The sequence below is a fragment of the Balaenoptera ricei genome, chromosome 11, assembly GCF_028023285.1.
Source record: "Balaenoptera ricei isolate mBalRic1 chromosome 11, mBalRic1.hap2, whole genome shotgun sequence".
Classification (NCBI taxonomy): domain Eukaryota; kingdom Metazoa; phylum Chordata; class Mammalia; order Artiodactyla; family Balaenopteridae; genus Balaenoptera; species Balaenoptera ricei.
Window position 1 is genome coordinate 61,582,647 of NC_082649.1, and position 20,291 is coordinate 61,602,937.

The following is a 20,291-nucleotide window of genomic DNA, read 5'->3' on the forward strand; positions in this document are numbered from 1 at the left end:
GGGAGAATAACAGATCAATGCCTGTGCTAACTTGGAAGATAGAAAATGAAGTTTTGGGCACGTCCAAAAGGATCTCCAGGCAGAATGTTGAAAGTGTCAGCTGGCTCTTACTAGCTATACATGGTAAGTTACCACAAGAAAGAAATGGACTCAAAAGAGAACTGGCCAGTTTGCAAGCCAATTTTAGAGGGAATGTGGAAAGACTTAATTTGAAAAATTAAGACTCTCTAGCCTCTTGAGTGAGGAAAAGATGATCAAATTAATACATGACCTCAAGGTAAGATCAAATCAAGGATGTGGTTATGAAATGCTGAAAGAATTAAGGTATTCCTGGTAAGTCCACTCAGCCAGACAGAAGGGCTTTCAGAAATTTTAAGGGTGATGTCCCACAGCAGGTCACATACTCAAAATGGCAGTGATTAAGTCTACCGAGAGAGACTTGTCTTGAAAAGGACTGTGGATGTGACCTTGTCTGTTCAGATAAACAAAACAGGGTCTGGAACACAATATATATTTGTTCAGTGAGTGGGTGTATTAATGAATGAGCTAGAAGGAAAAAAGTCTAGAATAAAATGATATATCTGTAGCTTGCATTCTAAGTGGGGGGAGATAGACATATACAAGTAAACAGATAAAAAACAAAAAGAATTCATATGAAAAAAACAAAGAAAAGTAAAGGGATGGAAAGTGACCAGATTTGGGGGGCTGGTGAGGGATTGTATTAGATTGGCTAGTCAGGAAAGGCTTCTCTGAGGAAGTGACATTTTGGGCAGTGACCTGAGTAATGAGAAGGAACAAGGCTCTCTGAGGGGAGAATTTCCCAGGTAGAGGGAATGGCAGGTATAAATGTCTGAAGTGGGATCAAGGATGAGTTTTACAGTTTATGTCTGCAGCAGAGGTAAACTCAATTCTAGATGATCATATTTTCTGGAATTCGATGAGGACCATCCCATCATGTGAATACTTTACGATGCATTTTTGGTGGCTTCCAACAGTAGAAGGGGGAGGGGCTGGGATGAGTGAGGAATTTATGGGGATAGAGGAACAGAGAAAGACATTGTATGCATTTGAATTTACAATTCCAATATAAATAGCTGGGTGTTTTTAGATTATCCACTTGGTTTATAGATTACTGAAGCTTCAACCCCCTTCCACTAAAGCAGGCGTTTGAGAGTGGCTGGTTGACATCTTCAAGGATCTGGTCTTCCATGCCGGGCTGTGCAGCCTCCCCGTGGTCCTGTCCCACCTCTGCCCACGCTGCTCTCTCTCTCTGAGTTGTGTGGTTGATCTCTGCTGGCCGGGGAGTGTGTGTGTGTGTGTGTGTGTGTGTGTCTGTCTGTCTGTCTGTCTGGAGTCAGCACATCTCCTGGGCACCTGCCCTCCTGAGGCCGGGGAGCTTGTGTGTGTGTGTGTGTGTGTGTGTGTGTGTGTGTGTGTGTGTGTGTGTGTGTGTGTCTGGAGTCAGCACGTCTCCTGGGCACCTGCCCTCCTGAGTACAAGTGGGGTCCTGGCAGTTGTGTGACCCATCGCCATTCCCTTTACTTTGGGAGAGATCTCAGGGGCTCAGAATGGTGACCAGCTTTCTCAAGGTCACAGGGCATGACCACTGATGGTAGCCGCCTGGATTTCAACACCTCCCTTTCCTGTTTGCGGTGACCCAAGAGCTCTGGGTCTCTTCCTTCCCTGGGAGACCGCTCACCCCAAGCCAAATGGTGCCTCCTTACCCAGAATCAAGCCCCATCCCCTAAATAGCCTCCTTGCTCTCCTGCCCTGCCCTCAAGCTGCTCTAGGTGTTTCTGCTGGGGGTTCTCCAGCCCTTAGCCTGCCACCCTTGACCTTCCTGGAGTTAAGACCCCTCCCTCCCTCCGGAACCTCACCTTGGGGTGTGTTGCCATGTCAGCCAGGCAAATGGCTGTGACTCAGAGTCAGTTCGAGGGACCCTCATGGGACCTGGCTCCAGCCACAGGTGGGAAAAAGGCGGGGTTTCCTCTCATTCCACACGAGCCTGAGCCTCAGTAGGAGGCACGGAAAGCCCTGTCTTTGGTGGAGTGAAACAGTTCCTCTGTACTCACTGCAGCGAACAGCCTTGGCTCTATTTTTACAACCCTTGCTCGTAGCTCTCCGAGGCAAGGCTTCCCTAGGAGACTGCTGAGTCAGAGGGTCCCCAGGGAAATCCAGGGGACGCTTGCCAGGCAGAGCCGCCAGCGGGGGCCCCTCCTAATGAGCCCTGCATCACCCACTCCTCCTCTGCGCCTCCTGCCAGGGCCACAGTCAAAAAACACTGACCCTCCGGTGACGCCGGATTTGGCTAAATCTACGCGTCAGAGCCTGGAGTGTCTCCCGTGGGCCAGGCCCCGTGATGTGGGCCAGGACTTTGAGGAACTGGTACAAACCCTGCCGTGACAGGTGAGGACACTGAGCCTGGACAGAGTCCAGGCCTCTGCTGGCAGAGCTTTCCTTCCTGCTTCACAGCACCCCTTGCAAGAGGCCCACGGTTCTTCCTGGACCATCTCCTTCCTCTTTCCCTCAATTTCAACTTCCCTTCGTTTCTTGTAAAGAGATCATGTGGAGCCAAACTCCATCGGCTATGTTTAATTTGTGTTCTGTTCATGTGGAAAGCTGCCCTGGCTACGCATCCTGGAGAGGTCTGGCCTTGGTCCTTCTCAGGACCCACTCCTGGTAGCAGCCACTTTCTGCGCTTCTGCCCGAGGAGCAGGGCCTTTGCCCTCATGGCACCAAACGTGCTGGGGTGAGTAGGCCTCGGGGTGTTGACTGAATTCTCTGAGGCTCAAGGGTCCATAGGACTAAACCAGAGACCGGGGGTTTGGGATGGTCTCAGAGCAAGGAGGCACCCACCACTAGCCGTCACATCCCATCCCATCCTACAGGGCGTAATTGCTGCTGCCTGGTGCAAAGGGAAGTTGTTTTTTTTTTTTTTTTTAAATTAATTAATTTATTTATTTATTTTTGGTTGTGTTGGGTCTTCGTTGCTGCACGCAGACTTTCTCTAGTTGCGGTGAGCGGGGGCTACTCTTCGTTGCAGTGCGTGGGTTTCTCATTGCTGTGGCTTCTCTTGTTGTGGAGCACGGGTTCTAGGTGCGTGGGCTTCAGTAGTTGTGGCACACGTGCTTAGTTGCTCCGCGGCATGTGGGATCTTCCCGGACCAGGGAGCGAACCTGTGTCCCCTGCACTGGCAGGCGGATTCTTAACCACTGCGCCACCAGGGAAGCCCCCAAAGGGAAGTTTTAATTGGAAGCAAACCATCAGGTTGGTGTGAATAGCTCACAAATCACAACAGGAAGTACATCACACCATTGGGAACAAATGCTGTGGAAATTTTCTTCATAGAAAAGGAAGGGAGAATGTTACATCGTACGAGACATTTGTACAAAATGACTAGATGTGGAAATAATTAGCTAATTTATTTTCTTTCAAGTTTCGTATTTGTTTGTTTTCCATTTATTCTAATGTAATTCTCCTTAGTATAATGGCGTGGCATGTATATATACATGTGTCTGCAGGCCTGCAGTTGAGGAGGAGATCCAACCCTCAGCGGTTTTTGTCTGATTCTTCACCCAGCAGGCAGTGATGTGTCCCACTGTCCCTTGTGACTATTTGGCCTCACTCCAGAATCGCATCACACCCGTCACTGCTGAGAGAGTATGATCCCTCTGCCTGGCATGGGGACCCGCTGGGACAATCTCGATGCCATTGTCACAGCCAAACACATTGAATTTACATTCTTTTTTGCATAATGCTGTTTCATTTAACATTTTCTAAAATGGGATGATAAAAAAAAGGGTTTTTTTTGGGTAATTTATTTATTTCTCTCTTGGTTTGGGTTCTCCCCAAAACAGAGCCTGAAACAAAGCCTTACACGCTAACAGTTTTTTTGAAAGGTGATTCCAGGAAGTAGAAAGAAATGGGGAGGCTGAGAAAAGAGGAAGAAGATAAGCCAATAAAAGATGAGGGATTGAAGCAAATATAAACTGGTTGTTTTGTGGGTACCTGGAGTAGTCTTTCGGGGGGCCCTCTGGATTTGTGTAGAATGCACCTCAGAACTGTCCACTTGACCAACAGGAGGTTGGGACATTTTCGTACCAATTCCCATCCTCCTCTGAATAAAGGTTTCTCCTGGGGACGTCAACCCGCCGCCCCCCTAACCCTCTGGGCTGTGCTTGTGTGGAATGAGTAAGCCCTGGTGGCCTTGGAGAAACTCCAAGGTAGAAAAACCAAGAGAAGCTCAGGAGGTTGGGATGCTGTTGCCTGCAAAGATCAGTGCATCACAGCCGCCAGCTGAAGCTGGAGAGTACAGACGAACCTGCAGCAACGTTTCTCATTCAAAAGAGAAAGAAAGGGAAAAAAAAACAACCCCAGATGTGCAGTGGTGTACACAAACACCTACAGTACAGGACATCAAAGATGTGAAGAAATTGTGCAATGAAGGGAAAAAAAAAACCAAAACAGAACAAAATTTCCCTTAGTTCTTCCTAGAAGCCAGTGCAAGGAGAATGTGACTGTATTTGGAGATGGGGCCTTTAAAGAAGTAATTACATTAAAACGGGGTCATCAGGGTGAGCCCTAATCCAATGTAACTGGTGTTCTTGCAAGAAGAGGAGACTGGAACACAGACAACACAGACAGAGGGACAACCACGTGAGAACACAGTGAGAAGGCAGCCAAGTGCGAGCCAAGGAGAGAGGCTTCAGAAGAAACAAACCTGCTGACACCTTGAGCTTGGACTTCCAGCCTCCAAAGCTGAGAGAAAATAAATTTCTGATGTTTAAGCCACCTAGTCTGTGTTACTTTTTTATGTGTTACTGAGCTGACTAATACATAGTCAGTATATGCTGTCGTATGAACTGGGTCATGTGATTTTTTTTTTTAAAGGATTTTAAAATTTTTTTAAGTTTAATTTATTTTTGGCTGCGTTGGGTCTTCATTGCTGCGCATGGGCTTCCTCTAGTTGCGGCGAGCAGGGGCTACTCTTCGTTGCAGTGTGTGGGCTTCTCATTGCGGTGGCTTCTCTTGTTGCAGAGCTCAGGCTCTAGACACGTGGGCTTCAGTAGTTGCAGCATGTGGGCTCAGCAGTTGTGGCACGCGGTCTCAGTTGCTCGCGGCATGTGGGATCTTCCCGGACCGTGTCCCCTGCATTGGCATGCAATTCTTAACCACCGCGCCACCAGGGAAGTCCCTGAATCATGTGATCTTACCTCCCTGCTTGGTGGGAGGCCACGGTGGGCACCTGACCCAACTGAGGCCTAACTACAGGCTCACCATCAACCCATGGAGAGTCATCAAAACCTCTACTTTGGGGATTTGGGCCAAAAGACATGGAGAGGTGGACATTGTTGGCCTTTGCTGAGCACTGGGAGTCCCAATAGACTTGGGACTAGAGTCCCAAGTTAACCCATGAGAAACTTAACCCATTGGTAAAAGAAGCAGATCTGCAGAGAGAGAAGGGAGAAGATGGGTAGAAGGAAACAGGTGAAAAACACAGTCCCTAAGATATGGAGAGAGGCGAGATATAAGATATTCCTGACTCCTATGGGGGGGCGGTGAGGGAGGGGTGGACTGGGAGTTTGGGGTTAGCAGACACAAACTATTATACCTGGAATGGATATACAACAAGGTCCTACTGTATAGCACAGGGAACTATATTCAATATCCTGTAATAAGCCACAATGGAAAAGAATATGAAAAAGAATATATATATATGTATATATGTATAACTGAATCACTTTGCTGTACAGCAGAAATTAACACAACATTGTAAATCAACTATACTTCAATAAAATAAATTAAAAAAAAAAAAAGATATCCCTGACTCCTAAAGACTTCACTTCCCACAGGCCTAACTTAGTTTCCTGTTTTGGGAATACCCTGGATGTACAGATTTTTATTTGTAATTTTTAAAGTCTATTTTATTATAAGCTTTCTTTGTGCTTAAAAATTAACGCTGCTTTACTCACAGACTTAGAGAATGAACTTATGGTTACCAGGAAGGAAAGGTGGGGGAAGGATAGATTGGGAATTTGGGATTGACATGTACACACTGTTATATTTTAAAAAGATAACCAACAAGGACCTACTGTATAGCACAGAGAACTCTGCTCAATATTCTGTAATAACCTAAATGGGAAAAGAATTTGAAAAAGAATAGATACATGTATACGTATAACTGAATCACAGTGCTGTACACCTGAAACTAACACAACATTGTTAATCAACTATATTCCAATATAAAATAAATTTTTAAAAACAAAATTAACACTGCTTTTTGTACTTTGAAGTATTCAAAAAATATGAGTATATTTACTCTAACTCTTAACTCCATCATGGCTGGTTAATTTTGTAGAGAAACTACAACCATACACATGCTTTTTTAAAAAAATTTTTACTGGAGTATAGTTGCTTTACAACATACACATTTTCAATGCATTCTACAATGTGACACATATGTATCTTCTGTTTTTTATATAAAACTTCTAATAAAATAATTCGGAGCAAATTAAAAAAAAAAAAGACCTCTCTGTAACTTTTAGTAAACTTCCCTGGATACAGCATCTAATCCTTAGCTGGATGGAGAATATGAAGAGAAAGAATGATTTACGCAAGAAAATGGAGAAATCAGGGACCTAAGGTTCACGATGAGGTCGCGAAGGGGAGGAGCAGGGATGGCTGAGTGACACATTTTCCCTAGCAAACCTGCCAGCTCCATACATCTGTGCATGTTAATGTTCCATTGGCCCATAATCAATCCAATATGCTAACCCTTACAAAGGTATTATTTTTTACAGGACAAATCTTTTATTTCAAAAAGACAAATCAGAATGATATTTTGGAATCAAGAGTTTATTCAGTCTCAAAATCAGGCCAAGCAGACCACCGTCCTTTCTTCCTTTGTGTAAGTGGCATTCATCTTGTCTGCACTTCCTGGAACCAGTAAACCGCCATCTAGGTGGTCTGTATGGGTCCCTCCAGTGTCCACTGAGCCATATCTTCCATCCTACACAGCTGTCATTTACATGGAAGGGGCTGTAGTATTACCAGCGTCCCAGCAGTGTGGCCCAAGTCAAATGTAGGGGTATGGTGGTTGGTTCACACCCTCTAGTCTAGACGTCAGGGTTGGGTGCCATCCCCAGCACTTCCCTAGTGCATGTGTCATTTTTCCTCATGGCATTAACACCTTATGCTTTATATTTTATAACTTGTTGAATAGACTGTGCTCTGTGACTAGACTGCAAGCTCTGCGAGGACAGGACCATGTCTTTCATTATCACTGTGGCTCCTTTAGTGAGAGCGCAGGAATTTGCTTGGAGTAGGTGCTCCCTAAATATTTGTTGACATAAAACAGAGTACACTGTCCCCATCTGTTGGTCAGGGGATAAGGCTGTCTGATTCCTCACTGGGAATAGCACAGTTGTCAGAATGTCATTTCTGCACCCCTAAAATGTGTCCTCTTCTCCATTTAAAACATTCCCCTCAAGTCTTAAAGAATCCACAGAAAGAGATGGCGGCGACCACAATTTGTCTATCCGCTCTGAAATGTGAACTTACTTTGTGGTTATGAGGCAGTAAATTTGCCATCGTTTTTATTGGAAATGGTGACAAGAAGGCAGTGATCAGCTCTCACTGCTTCCCTGGGATTCCCTTCATGATCGATGGTGTGGCCACTTTTCCTGTCACTGTCAAAGGTTGCTTGGCCTTTTGCTGTGGGAATTATTGGAGTACGAGGAGCGAGGAAGGGCATGTCGAAGGCCACCTGGATTTATCAACCTGGATTTCCAGTAGGAAATGAGTCAGGTTTCATGCCAGTGAGAGACTGTTTCCCCCACAGTCCCTGCTGTGTTCAGGTGGCTTCTTAAGGTCTATCCTGGATCCGGGCAGGCACGGTGAGCCACAGGGGCATGCCATAACGGAATGTAGCCTGATCGGTGATAATGAACATCCACTTGGGAAAAAGATTGACTACAGAAAGTGTAATTACTTTTAAGTCCCCCAGTTCTGTAAATGCGTATAAAATCACACAGGACTGGGCTGGTTTGTCATCATAAGTGCTATGAAGGAAAGGTTTGCTAACAAAACCAACAGATTAAACAAAAATGCAGGCGGCACGTTCAGACACCTTAGGGAATCATTTTTTAAGCTCTTTAGCAAAGGCTGTATGTAAATCAACAATGAGTTAGAATATTTACCTATTGAGCTTTGTTTTTTTAGACAGGGAAAAAATATTTTTTTGGTCTTAGTCGTAACGGAAGGAAAGGGAGTTCTCTTAGGTGAAGGTGGGCTCTGGGACCCTGCAAGCTCATATGTCCTCTTACCATCTGACCCTCTTCCACGGCCAGTGTTGGCCCCTCAAGCGCCTCTGCAGAGACCTGGGATGCCAGGGAGGCCAGTTTGAAAGTCACCACTCTGACAGGTGTGACCTATATTTGGAGCTATCTGATAAGAAGGTAGAAGAACTGCACATGCTTTATAGGAACAAGATTGTTTCCGAACAAAACATTCTCTAACCACGGCTTTTCTTTCACCAGAGACTTACCCTCATTCAAATATCCTTTGCAATTAGCCCAAACAATTGTTTAGAGCCCTTCAAATAAAACGATTACAGAGAAGGGGTGGGAGAGACAATATGAAGCTGAGCTGCAAGTGATCGCAAGTTCTTGGAAGAGCAGCAAAGGGAAGGACAGAGGTTACCTGGTCTGTGCCCGTGTCAGGAAAGGAGGCAGGAAGGGAACAGCAGGCATGAGTTGAGAGGTTTGAAATGGTTATTCCCAGGAGCCAATACCAATACACTTTCAAAGGCACTCAGCCAACCAGGAGTATGGAGCAATATCACGAGGCACGGCTGCTGCCGGCATGAGTGCGCCACATGCCTGCTGGAGGCTGTTCCGGACTACACGGTCCCAGGGCTGCAGGCTGAAGTCCAGCAAGGTCGAGCCTCTGGCCAAGGAGCTACAGCTCATGCACACCCAGGCTTGGAGCAGCCACCCAAACTGGAGTGCCAGGCAGCACAGACCAGGGACCCTGGTCTGGTTGCTCTGATCCTGGCTTAAGGCTCACAAGGGCCACTGAGAGGAACAGCCTGACCGGCATTCCCAAGCAGCTGCTGTGGTCAGTGTCCCCCAGACCCTCTGAACACTGCTGACCCTCCCATCCTCACATCTCCATGTGGCCACCATGATTTACCACTAATATGCTCTGGAAGATCAGTGGCTTTAAGTGGGCAAGGATGCTTAGGGGTCTGCATTATTTAACTAACTCTCCCATTCTCTGTGTATTAGGGTGTCTGCTCCTTAAGAGCAGGGAATATGCCTTATTCCTTCTATTTCCCCAGGAAACACCGTGTTGGGTGCTCAATATATGTTTGAGGATGAGTGGAAGGGAGGCTGAGAAGTAGGACAGGAGTGTGGGTGGAGACAGCAGTGATTCTGGACTTGTGATTGTCTTTCAGCAGTGATCAGCCTTTTAGGCCACCCTCAGTAGCAGCTTGCCCAGTGCCTCACGAGCCAGCAGCGCCCATCTGCCTTAATCTTTGTGTTCACTCTGCTGCTTTGAACACCCACTCCCCTTATCACAAAGTAAGGCAGCAGCAAGCTTTCACGATGCCCTTGCTGGAAAGCTGCAACGCTTGCAGCATTTTCTTTCTGTTTATAAATAAGTTCATTTGTATAATATTTTAGATTCCACACATAAGTGATATCACGTGATATTTGTCTTTGTCTGATTTACTTCACTTAGTATGATCATCTCTAGGTCCATCCATGTTGCTGCAAATGGCACTATTTCATTCTTTTTTACGGCTGAGTAATATTCTATTGTATATACAGACCACATCTTCTTTATCCATTCATCTGTCGATGGACATATAGGTTGCTTCCATGTCTTGGCTATTGTAAATAGTGCTGTTATGAACATTGAGGTGCATGTATCTTCTTCTGGATTGCTGGATCATAAATATGTTTGTTAAGTTTCTTTGAAGCTATTACAGTTTCTCCTCTCTCATGTTCTCAATGTCATTTATATACTGGAGAAATCCAGTCCTTTGTCCCATAGAATTTCCCGGGTTTTTTTTTTTTTTAATTGGGCTTCTTTCTTCTTCAATAATGTTGTTTAGCAAGTTCCTCTATCTCCTGAATTTCCTATAAACTGGTAGTTATGTCCAGATGCTTGATTAAATCCAGGTTTAATTCTTTCTGGCAAGAATATTCCTTAGGGAATGTTTTTGTATACTTCCAACTGCATTATATGAGGAGACATAATTCCCATGGCAACTTCTTAGCTTACATGCTTATTAAATACATAAAGATTCTTAAACTTTATATACTCTTCTTGAATCACAATCTGGCCCCACTTGTAGGTTCTTACCATTAACTTTAAGATTTAGCCCTAGAACCATGATAAACCACTGGGTACCCCCAGCAGCTGAGCCACCAAGAGATCAGCAGGTATAACATACGAGACTTGTCCTTAAGTTTCTTTTTTTTTCTTTTTTTATAAATTTATTTATTTTTGGCTGCGTTGGGTCTTCGTTGCTGCATGCAGACTTTCTCTAGTTGTGGCGAGCGGGGGCTACTCTTTGTTGCGGTGCGTGTGCTTCTCACTGCGGTGGCTTCTCTTGTTGCGAAGCACAGGCTCTAGGTGTGCGGGCTTCAGAAATTGTGGCACGCGGGCTCAGTAGTTGTGGCTCGCGGGTTCAGTAGTTGTGGCTCGCGGGCTCTAGAGCGCAGGCTCAGTAGTTGTGGCGCACGGGCTTAGTTGCTCCGCGGCATGTGGGATCTTCCCGGACCAGGGCTCGAACCTGTGTCCCCTGCATTGGCAGGTGGATTCTTAACCACTGCTCCACCAGGGAAGCCCTTAAGTTTCATTTACTGTCCACATTTATCATTATGCCATGCTGTTGATTTTTAACCTCTGGAGCCACGACAAAGTTCTGCTTGGAATGAAGTAGTACATGGCATCGAACCAGGTGCTTGTGTTACACAGTTATCCTCAGAGCTGTAGGGAGTCAGCTATGTTCTTATAAACAAAGCAACTACATCCACAGATGTAAGTTATTGATATCAATAAATAACTTGTAAGCCTGCATGCTTTGGTTAAAAATTCCCAGCTACATTTAAGCAAGTTTGCATACATTGATTAACAAGAATTCCTAGCTGCAATAATACTTAATTATTGTCCCAGAACTCACAACTATAGTTTTGGGAACTAGATCCAAAAACGTCCTCCAGGGCTTCCCTGGTGGCGCAGTGGTTGAGAATCTGCCTGCCAATGCAGGGGACACGGGTTCGAGCCCTGGTCTGGGAAGATCCCACATGCTGAGGAGCAACTAGGCCCGTGAGCCACAACTACTGAGCCTGCGCGTCTGGAGCCTGTGCTCTGCAACAAGAGAAGCCGCGATAGTGAGAGGCCCGCGCACCGCGATGAAGAGTGGCCTCCGCTCGCCACAACTAGAGAAAGCCCTCGCACAGAAACGAAGATCCAACACAGCCAAAAATAAATAAATAAATAAATAAAATTTTAAAAACGTCCTCCATCCGGCTAAGACTTTTATTCGCATCTCCAGAAATTCAGGCAGATATTCGAGGGCCCTGGTATCTCAATGCCTAATGCTTCTGCAATTGCAGAGAACGAGGCGATTGTGAGATTAGCCCAAGTTCTGCTTGCCTGCTTTCTTTCTACCCAGGAACTGGGGAGATAATTTTCACTTGTTAGGGAAAATTAACCCAACCTCTCAAATTAAATGGATGCAAATCTCACAATCAGGGGCTCAGAATCCACATGGAGTCACAAACAGTCTATTGTGCAGACCTGTCTTATGGAAACCTGATCCATTCATAGAGGAGTTGGGATCCTTCTTCGGGATGTATTTTGAGTTTTATGAAGACTCCCTTGGGAATCTGGAGCCCCCAAGGGAATGGGCTATCAGACACTGGAAGGGAATACTTGCCAATCACACCCAAGTTAGATCATCTTTACAGGAGAAATCGGTGGTGTTTATTGGTACTGAAATTGGTGCTCCCAGAGACATCCCTGATTTGGGCCCTGAACTTGGCTCTGGTGCCTAACTGGGAGGCTGAATCCACAGCAAACTTCTGGAGCAGGGCCATGTTGTCACAATCCGCTGATTAATCCACGAGCAGGTTTCCAGGGCCCTTCTCCAGCTCCTGGGGCAAGTCATTTTTGTGTCTCAGTTTTTCCACTATCACAGGGATAACAGCAGCCCACACTGGAGACAAAAATGATTGGAAAAGCAACGCAAGAGTACGCTGTGAGTACCGACACCGTCCTCACAATTCCCTTAGCCTGGAGGCTCCCATCCACCATGGAGAAAAGTTTTATTCCCTTTCAGTGGTCAGGGAAACACTCACTCTTCATGGCTTTATCAGCCCTCCAGCTTCCAGACCGAGACAAACGGAGTCAGTGGGAAACTGCTGGGGAAGCCAGCTGTGCAACAGTGAACAACTGTCTTTGTGAGAGAGGAAGGCTGTGCTGGGCAGTGGCTAATGGGCCTGCGCAGTGGAATTTTTCTCCCTTTTTAACCAGACTGAGCCTCGCTCCTTTCTGGCAGGCAGACAGGCCCCCTCTTCCAAGTATGCAGGAAAGTTCTGTTTTGACAAGCACACACATTCTTTTTCAAAAGCCACAGAGGCAAACGCCTTTGTTGCAGACAGACCAACTCCCTTCCAGCCCAGGAGGTGAAAACCCTTTCATGAGCCACATAATGGGAGCAGCACCGCACTGGCTGATGCAGGCCCCGAAAAGTACACAACTTCCATTCTGTGGCTTCCACATACATAATGTCCTTCCCCTCACAAATCCAAAGGCTGGCAGGGCTGTTTGTCCGGCACTGGGCCTGGAGGGAGCAGGGGGTTGGCAGGAGTCATGAGGCATTTTTCTGTGGGCTTTGGTTTCCTGGCCAGTTGAACCCAGTCCAATGATTGTCCCAAGGTTCTGCCAGATAAAACAAGGAGAGAGCTTTTCTAGATGCCTGGTGACTAAGAGAGGGGGGAGGGAAGGCACAAGCAGGAGGGGGGGAAGGGGCACCCAAGTCCCAGCCAAGGCCGTGGCTCAGGAGACCCCTACCCGAGCAAGGACTCACCCTGCCCCACGGAATGGCCTCCAGAGACCTTGCCCTTCAGGTGAATGCCTGGCACTCAGGCCATTCTCCCCCTGGCACGGGGCCCTGATCTTAGCACCCTTTGTGACTGAAAGTCAGATTCCCTGGAACAGGGGGTTAGCATTTTCAGTGAACTAATCCCACTCGCGATATTCAGTATTCTGAGCAGTCGGCCCTATCCGGGAGCGGTCTGGAAGGCTGCTGCTTCCCTGAGATGGTATCAAGAATGGTATAGGGACTTCCCTGGTGGTCCACTGGTTAAGACTCCGCGCTACCAATGCAGGGGGCCCGGGTTCGATCCCTGGTCAGGGAACTAGATCCCACATGCCACAACTGAAAAGATCCCATATGCCACAACTGAAAAGATCCCCTATGCCACAACTAAAAAGATCCCGCATGCGGCAACGAAGATCCCACGTGCTGCAACTAAGACCCGGTGCAGTCAAATAAATAAATAAATATCTTTTTAAAATCAATTACTTAAAAAACAAAAAAAGAATGGCGTAAGACACTATCCACTTCCAAAGTACCTCTCTGAACTGCCCATCCACTGTGCTTGAACTTCGTACACTTGGAACCACTAATTGGGAGTCACTAAAGCATCATCTTCAAAAAATTCTGCTTAATATTCGCAAACAATGCTACCAACAAGGGCTTAATTTCCAAAATATAGAAAAAGCTCATACAACTCAATAACAAAAAAACAAACAACCCAATCAAAAAATGGGCAGAAGATCTAAATACACATTTCTCCAAAGAAGACTTACAGATGGCCAATAAGCACATAAAAAGATGCTCAAAATTTCTAATTTTTAGAGAAATGCAAATCAAAATTACAATGAGGTATCACCTCACACTGGTCAGAATTGCCATCTTCAAAAAGTCTATAAATAATAAATGCTGGAGAAGGTGTGGAGAAAAAGGAACCCTCCTACACTGTTTGTGGGAACATAAATTGGTATAGTCGCTTTGGAGAACAGTATGGAGGTTCCTTAAAAAACTAAAAATAGAGCTACCGTATGATCCTACAATCCCACTCCTGAGCATACATCCAGAGAAAACCATAATTTGAAAAGATACATGCACCCCAATGTTCACTGCAGCACTATTTACAATAGCCAAGACATGGAAGCAACCTAAATGTCCATCAACATATGAATGGATAAAGAAGATGTGGTACATACAAACAATGGAATATTACTCAGCCATAAAAAAAGAATGAAATAATGCCCTTTGCAGCAACATGGATGGACCTAGAGATTATCACACTAAGTAAAGTAAGCCAGACAAAGACAAATATCATATGATATCACTTATATGTAGAATCTAAAAAAATGATACAAATGAACTTATTTACAAAACAGAGACTCACAGACATAGAAAACAAACTTATGGTTACCAAAGGGGAAAGGAGGGGTGGGGAGAGATAAATGAGGAGGTTGGGATTAACATATACACACTACAATATATAAAATAGATAAGCAACAAGGTCCTACTGTATAGCACAGGGAACTATATTCACTATCTTGTAATAACCTATAATGGAAAAGACTACGAAAAAGAATAGACATATATATATATGTATAACTGAATCACTTTGCTGTACACTCGCAACTAACACAACACTGTAAATCAACTCTACTTCGATTTTTTTTAAAGTTCTATTTCAGATGCACATGTTAAGTTCACTATTATGCTCTAATTAAAATACATAAATTCATGTAGGCAAATTACAAAATATATGTAGACTTCACTCCCCTGGGGGTCTAGTGGCTACTCCTCTGGGACCTCTTCTTCTTTTGCCCTGATTTTATGTTCCTCTCACTTCCTCAACATGAAGACCCTCCTTTCACATCAGTCTCAACACACCCACACTGGATTGACTATTTCCTAGTGTCTAAGCCGAGGAGTTAAACACAGAAGTTGTCCAATGTCCAGTATTTAAAGTATGGATACTTTCTGTCCCGGTTACAATTCAGCAATTCTATTTCTGTTGCTCTGTTATTTTGGTACCTAAGTGTGACTGCATAGATGTGTGAAATGTTGACAATTCCAGAGGAGCTCTTTTCTCCTGAAATATAAGGGCTCTATGATATTGCTTTTTGCAAAAATGTCTTTGAAGTCTTCCTACAAAGTGCCTGCGTTCAGCCCTGCAGAGGTGGGCAGGGTGAGAGGGTGAGAGCTCCTGATAGGCAGGACGAGGACATCATCCAGGCTGCTGGTGGCCAAAAGGATTCTGATAACTCCAGGCTCTTTCCCCTGCAGTCACTTCAGGTCTCCCACTATCAAATGCCCCTCTGGCTCTAACAATTTTTCTCTGACCACAAAATGTGGCTTTGCCAATGCTCGATGTTTAATTATTTCAATTTCATTAAGTCTAAGTTACTCAGATTGTCTTCTTGTCTTCCAGTTCTTTCAAACCCAACCTGAAGGGTATTTGAGACCCAGGGCTTAGGATCAATGCAGGGAGGAAGGTCCAGGCTTCTAAGCCATTCCCACCTCTAGGTAAATGCATAAAAAGAATAAAACAGACCTATATACTAGGAAGCTTAAGGTTTCCCATTGATTTTCACTTTCTTTTTGTTTTTAATGAAGAAGGGTAAGGAAGGCAGAACTGTGAGGCGCACGAGAGGAAAGGGACAGAAGGGAGAGTGGTGCCAGTTTAGGCCAGAACCATTGGTACGGATGGTCTGGCAGGAGCAGCGCTGGGCATCACCTGCATTGGCCAGAACGCAGCACAAGCCTTCAGAGCCTCGGTGAGCCGCACTGGCAGCTCCAGCCAGTTTCACCCCTGAGACCAGGCCAACGGTGACCTCAGGGAGTGACCAAGTTCAAGGTGAGGCTTCTTAGTGTGGGCACAAGTCCCAGAGACAGGAGAGAGGCCAAAATCACAGACAGAGACAAGGGCTAGGAGCCTGGAAGCTGGAGTGGAAACCAGGCAAGAAGGACCCCAGCAATGAACATTCTAGCTGGAAACTTCCCCTTAACAGTCATCAGCTGCCTAGAATGTGGATGGTAAGATGCTGGGACGAGACAGCTGGGTTCAAGGAAGGATGAAAGCAACCAGATTCTGGTAGGTAGAGTTGGGCACAAGAAGGGCTTCAGGTAATGCTTTATGAATGATTTAACATTCAAAGCCTAACATTTTTAGCCCTTTGAGGCTTTATAGGAGGATGTGCCCCTGTCTTCTGGAGCTGTACCATAACTACTTGGCCCAGGCCCATCCTTGAGTCAGATAAAGGCAGTGGCTGTAGTGTGACAGCAGTTGAGCTACTGGCACACATCCTGCATCCCAGGTGCCCACATGGGGCCGGAGGGCTACTCCCCTAACCAGGGTCTGTCGTGCTCTTCCCCTGCCTTGTTTCCAAACCTCATTCACTTATTCAATAAATAGTTATTAAACAATTACGGTGTGCCTTGTGCCATGCTATACAGAACTGGTTCCTTATAGTCTGGTGGGGATTTCAGACAGTAAGGAGACAAATAAAAATAATTACAAGTTATTACCAATTATGATCATGGTTTTGAAGATAAAAATACGATGCTACGAGGAAGAAAAAGTGGGGTTACCTACTTCAGAATGGGAAATCCATGAAGACCTCCCTGGAGGAGTGGCATTTCAGCTGTGCCCCGAATGCAGAGGAGTGGGAGAGAGATCATGCAGGCAGAAGGAAGAGCATATGTGAAGGCGCTGACTCAGGAAGGAGCTGGAAGCATCACAGAACCGAAGCAGGCTTAGCCTGGGTATGTTGTCATGGTGGTGACAAAAGGCAGAAGCAGAAATGCAAATGGAAACGTGTAAGTGCTCTGTCAGGCATCTGCTTGTGTCACCTCTACTAACATCCCATTGGATAAAGCAAGTCACATGGCTGGATGCAGAGAGAGTGGGAGGTCATCGGAGGTCATGGCAAAGTGCATGACTGAAGGAAGGAGTGAGGTATTCGAGCCATAGATGTGATCGCTCTACCACACCTGCACTCTTCTTTTTTGGCTTCTTGGTAAAGGAGGAGAGCTCATCTCATTAGGAATTTGGCCTGATTTAATGTTGGAGGATCACTGACAATCTTTCCTTTATATATTTTTAATTTACATACCAAAAAATTCACCTTTTTTTTGGGTATACTTCTATGATTTCTAACACTTGCAGAGACTTGTGTAACCACTACCACAAATAAGATACAGCACTATCTTCATCACCCTTCAAAATTTCCTTAGGTCACTGCTGTTTTGAGAGCTCATGTCTGGATGCTACATCCCAAAGAAAACAGGTAGGGTTTCTTTGTTTGTTTGTTTTTAACATCTTTAGTCGAGTATAATTGCTTTACATTGTTGTGTTAGTTGCTGCTGTATAACAAAGTGAATCAGCTATATATATCCCCATATCCCCTCCCTCTTGCGTCTCCCTCCCACCCTCCCTATCCCACCCCTCTAGCTGGTCACAAAGCACCGAGCTGATCTCCCTGTGCTATGCGGCTGCTTCGCACTAGCTATCTATTTCACATTTGGTAGTGTATATATGTCCATGCCACTCTCTCACTTCGTCCCAGCTTACCCTTCCCCCTCCCCGTGTCCTCAAGTGCATTCTCTACATCTGCGTCTTTATTCTCGTCCTGCCTCTAGGTTCTTCAGAACCTTTTTTTTTTTTTTTTAGATTCCATATATATGTGTTAGCATACGGTATTTGTTTTTCTCTGACTTACTTCACTCTGTATGACAGATCCTAGGTCCATCCACCTCACTACAAATAACTCAATTTCAAAACTGGTGGTTTTGAATGAAAAAAGTTAAATCCTTGACAGCACCTCTGGAGTGTTCTGTAGCCAAAACTTGAGGTTTAGCTGAGAAAATGCCCTAGTCAAAAGGGTAAGCCATCAAATGGAACACCCTATGAAGACTACGGTAACAAGAAATTTAAAAATCTTTGAGTGAGAGGGATCTCAGCTGGAAGAGATCTCCACCCCACCATTTTACAAAAAATACTAAATCCCTGATGGGTTTGAGTGCATTTTCAAGGAGGAGGGGAGAGAAAGAAAGAGAGAGAGAGAGAGTGAGAGAGCTAAAACAAGAACCCAAGTCTCTTGCTCAGTCCAGTGTTCTTTCTGCTGTTCAAGGCTTCTTTAGCCATTGGCCACTCACCTCCTTCATAATGTTCATCTCTACCTTTTGTGCTCATTCTCTGATCATCTGGCCCAGTGGGAATGGACTGGTCTCTCAGTGCTCTGTTTTCTTAATTTCTCTAGTAGAAGCTGAAGGCATTGTTTTTCTCCAAAGAACCCTATTTGGTGCTGAGGGATTTGAGATGCCTTCCCTAGGTTTGCAGAGGGAACAAGGTTTTAGTTCCCAGAAAATTTAATACACAGTTTGATCTTTGCTACTCTACTGAACTCCTACTGAGTTTGCATTTCCTTATCTCATAGCTCTCCCAGCTGCCAGGTAATTTGATCTGGATTTGTCTTATCAGTCCGAGGACAGCAAGCAGGTGACGAATGAAGGGCTAGGGAGGCAGCTGTCTCTTCTTTGAAGCCATGGCATTTTTGGAAGGGACTGTGTGTGTGTGTGTGTGTGTGTGTGTGTGTGTGTGTGTGTAGCAGTTGCTAGAAATGGAGGTAAAACTCACTCCTACACTTCTTAGCCCAAGAACTGTAGTGTTCTTTGTCTTTGCTCCCTCCAACTCACTTAGATGTGACTCTTTCATCTTGAGGGTTCTTGGTGTTCATGGGGTTTTGTGGTGGCCTGGTCACTGTGGCTCTCTTCCCAGAGGACAGAATTTCCCTGGCCTGACTTTGGTTGATCTTAAAACAATAGCTCACACTTATAAATCATGGTCAGATGCTCAAGCTGAGTGTGGAATGGCACAGCAGGTGGATTATTCAACCTTCCAGAAGACAAGCCCTGTTGGTACCATGGGGCTGCTGCCCCAGGTAACCTGGCTAGGTCTTGAGCTTCAGAAGTGAGATTAGAGGATCAAGGAGAAGCTGTTGAGGCATGGCATCTGACCCACTTAAACCTGTTATACTCTCTTCAAGAGTCTGATATGTCCTTTGAGAGTCAACGTCTCTGCACTGTATCTCTCCTGCATGACTGCGGGGAGAAAGCCCTCTATTTCTACTGGAATAAAAAAAATAAGCAGGGAAAATGGAATCTAGACTAATGGATATCCAGACCCAGCAGGACAAAGCCCTGTGATGATGAAACCACCAGGCTATCTCCATGCAATACTATCGCTGCCATAGACTAAATAGAAAGGTACCCAGCCCACCCACTTGATACCTCAGCATCCCTGTGCCTTGGGGGTGTGATGTCATAAAACAAGTCAACCATCATTTAGGGGAGTCATTTCAAGGTTTCCCATCCCTGCTCTCTGGCTCACTTTCCCTCTGCTGCTGTCACCAGGATGTCAGCACCCAAATTATTGCAAGGCCCCAAACCAAGCAAGCATCAATTGGATTGTCAGCCCAGTGAATGACCCACCCTGGGGACCTGCTGTTATAGCCCTACCTCAGCTGTCACCTTCCTGTGGCCTTCCACTTTCCCCAGGCAAGCAGAGCTGCCAAAAACAGCAGTCAGCTTCTCCCAGAGGAAGGGAAAGCTGTGTGGAAGGTCAGGTAAACACAGGGCCTGAAAAAGCTCTCCCCTCCCCAACTCACATACGCTGCTGTGTCTTGTCCTGGTTTCAAGCTAAGGACCTCTAAATCCAGCCACAATAGTAACACTGCGATGGCAGGAAGAATGTTCAGCCCAGAAACCACATCCTCCGCAGTGCCACAGCTGGCACCAGTGAAGGACGTGGAGCTAAATCGAAAAAGAATTTGAATGACAAAGTGACATGATGTCCATCTCAGCTAATGACGGGACAAGTTGGTATTCCATCACTGGCCAGGCAAAACTGCCAGGCCCAGATCTGTATTTAAAAGCTATTTCTCATGGTTTTAAGTCAGCAGCTCAAGCTCAATATCTAAAACAAAGAGGATGAATTATGGAACAGGACGAAGTGAGCTTGTTAATTTTCTCACTGATACACTGTGAAATGAAAGCTTTATTCTAAGAATGGTATATCCTCAGGGCTCTCTCTGGAGAGACGCTGACAAATCCAAATGTCCTTACTGTTTCCTTTACCCCTCTACTTTATGGCTGTTTTGATACACATTTATAAAATATGTATATTTCA

The 20,291-nt window shown here is 45.4% G+C and overlaps 1 protein-coding gene across 1 annotated transcript in view; it reads right to left on the minus strand.

Annotated features, from left to right (window-relative positions):
• Window positions 1–12,902: 12,902 nt before the first annotated feature.
• The window catches only part of ZNF621 (zinc finger protein 621), a 289,130-nt gene continuing 281,741 nt past the window's right edge, over window positions 12,903–20,291 (minus strand). The window contains exon 12 of the transcript XR_009505808.1: window positions 12,903–12,957. The gene's annotated coding sequence lies outside the window, so the exon portion shown is untranslated. The remainder of the gene's footprint in view (window positions 12,958–20,291) is intronic.